This window comes from Myotis lucifugus, unplaced genomic scaffold, assembly GCF_000147115.1.
Source record: "Myotis lucifugus unplaced genomic scaffold, Myoluc2.0 scaffold_2841, whole genome shotgun sequence".
Lineage (NCBI taxonomy): Eukaryota > Metazoa > Chordata > Mammalia > Chiroptera > Vespertilionidae > Myotis > Myotis lucifugus.
The window spans coordinates 13584-16222 of record NW_005873889.1 but is presented as its reverse complement, the minus strand read 5'-3'; the positions used below and the strand labels follow the sequence as shown (position 1 = coordinate 16222).

Sequence of the window (2639 nt, the reverse complement as noted above, 5' to 3'; positions counted from 1 at the left end):
GTTGGCCTTCAAACCGCCGGTGGTCCCTAGTCAAGGCCAGCCCAGCACCCCAGAGGGGACCCGCACCACAATCGGGGGTGCTGCCAGCCTGCAAACCACTGGCGGCCTCTCACCCAGGCCGAGGCGGCGCTGGGGACTGGGCATGTGCGGTGTTGTCTTTTAAAAATAAAGAAAGGGCAGCTTCTCAAAGTGCAGGCACAGCAGTGCAGCTCTGCACAGGCACACTGGGCCCACAGCCAGGAGTGGGAAAGCAGAGTCTAGGCGGGAGTGGCCGTGAGCGGGTGTGGCCGGGTGGCCTCAGGTGACATACAGATGAACGGACCACCCTGGACGGACTGCGCTGGACGGACTGCGCTGGACGGACCAGTTGGAGGGCTGCAGTGAGGTACGGAGCTGTCAGGGCAGTGGTGCGGAGTCAGAGAGGCTGGGGTGCCAGGTAAGCCCCAGGTGCTCGGACGCTGCTGGGTGAGCATGGGCGAGTAGGAGAAACAGCCCTTCTTTCCAGAGGAACATGGATGGTTTACGAGTATATAGAGAAACTGTGGCGGTACTGACATGGCTATCAGTGCCTGACTTCAGGCTTTACTGAGGGGCGTAGGCCCGGATATGGGCCAGGACGTGACCGTGGCAGCCGGACTCACCCCGGGCGTGGCCTTAGCGTCACGACTTCACGACATCACCTGCAAGTGACCATGGCTGCTAGTCTGTGGGCCCCGGTGAGCCCGCACAGTGCGTGCTCGGGGCAGCGCTCTCTGTGTTTCCATTGAAAGGACACCGTGTGTGATGGGTGCTGTTGGTTCCTTAACATTGAAACAGGCAGCCTGAACTTGCTTACACGCGATCTTTACTCCGTATTTTACCGCACAGTCTTCTAGGGCGCAGGAAACCGCAGCCACTGGAGCGCCAGCTTGGCCATCACACACAGCCAGGTGCCACCAGGAAGCACAGAAATGCCGAAGTCCAATGGAACCCGCCGCGAAACAGACCCCAGTTCACATACTGGACTGGAAACAGGAAAACAGTGGCACCTGTCGGACCTCATCTGGGACTGTGCCCGCGGGTCTGTCTGCAGGGTTCCTGCACCCTGGCCGTGGCCCAATGGCCGAGGAAGCTCTGCAAGCCTTGATTCTGGAGTTACAGATCTTAGCAAGTAGGCAGGTGCACCAGGTGGAGTCGAAAATAGCAAGGTTAGCCTGTGTGTGAGTGTGTGCATTTATACACATATGCCCATTTCCCCCAGTCTTTTTCTGAACTGTTTGAGAGCATGCTTTACACATGACAGGATGCCTGGATACTCCCCTGTGTATTTCCTAAGAGCAGACACTCCTACATAACAATTCTCCACCAACCACGTGAGGAAATCTCCATTCAAACGGTATTAAGGTTCAATCCACAGACCCCATTTGAATTCTGACAACTGTGTCAACAATGTTCCCCCCTCACCACCGCCAGGATCCCATCCACCTAGGACGGGTCCTCTGTCATTCCTGTCCCTGGCAGTTTTTCACTTTTAATTAAAAATCATTGCCCTGAAAAAAAATTAAATAAAAATAAACAAAGACCCGCTGGCACTCTGAGGCGCCTCCTGGCACTGGCCGCCCCACCCCCACCCCCACCCCCATCTCTCGCGGAGCCCAGGCTGAGCGGCTCGGATGGGTGTGGGCTGCGTGGCCCCAGCCCCAGGCCCCGTGGAGGTGGAGAGGTTTGCACCGCAGCCGGTGGTGCGACGCCAGTTAATTTTCCTGGGGAGTCCGAATTGGACTGAATGGACTGCATCCAGTGGTGCTGGCCAGGTTAAGCTCCAGGAGCATGTTTTGTAAGAAGAGTGGGCAGCCAATTCTCCCAGTAGAGTTCTGAGCACTGAGAAGGATGTGAAGGAAGGCCTGCAGAAGTCTCACATTTTATATGACCGAGCAGGACAAGAGCACTACGACTGCATCTCTGCTCTGCATAAGTCGATGAGGGGCTCAGACCTGAGCGCCTCCCTCTACTGGCTGGCACGCACGCTCGAAGGAGGAGAGGAACCGCTGTATGTGGGAAGGAGGCTGGCGAGGTTTGCCAGTGAAGACATAGATAGGTCTGGCAGAGCCACCGCATTACCACAAGCAGTGGCCGCCTACCAGGGCTGTCACTTCATAGGCATGCCCGAATGTGAGGTGCTTCTGGCCCAGTGTGTAGTCTATTTTGCCAGAGCCCCAAAATCTATGGAGGTGTACAGCACCTACAACAATGTCAAAGCCTGCCTGCGGAACCACCAGGGGCCTCTGTCCCCTCTCCCGCTGCAACTGAGGAACGCGCCCACATGGCTCATGAAGGACCTGGGCTATGGCAAGGGCTGCAAATACAACCCCATGTACAGCGAGCCTGTGGACCAGGAATACCTGCCCGAATAATTGAGAGGAGTGCATTTCTTCCAGCAGAGGCGATGCTGACTCTTTGAGGCTCTGACAGCAGAAGCATCTTTCTTTCTTTCTTTCTTTCTTTCTTTCTTTCTTTCTTTCTTTCTTTCTTTCTTTCTTTCTTTCTTTCTTTCTTTCTTTCTTTCTTTCTTTCTTTCTTTCTTTCTTTCTTTCCTCCTTCCTTCCTTCCTTCCTTCCTTCCTTCCTTCCTTCCTTCCTTCCTTCCTTCCTTCCTTCCTT

The 2639-nt window shown here is 55.2% G+C and overlaps 1 pseudogene; it reads left to right on the top strand.

Moving 5' to 3' along the window:
- Window positions 1-963: 963 nt before the first annotated feature.
- LOC102430943 lies at window positions 964-2432 on the top strand (annotated as a pseudogene).
- Window positions 2433-2639: the final 207 nt, after the last annotated feature.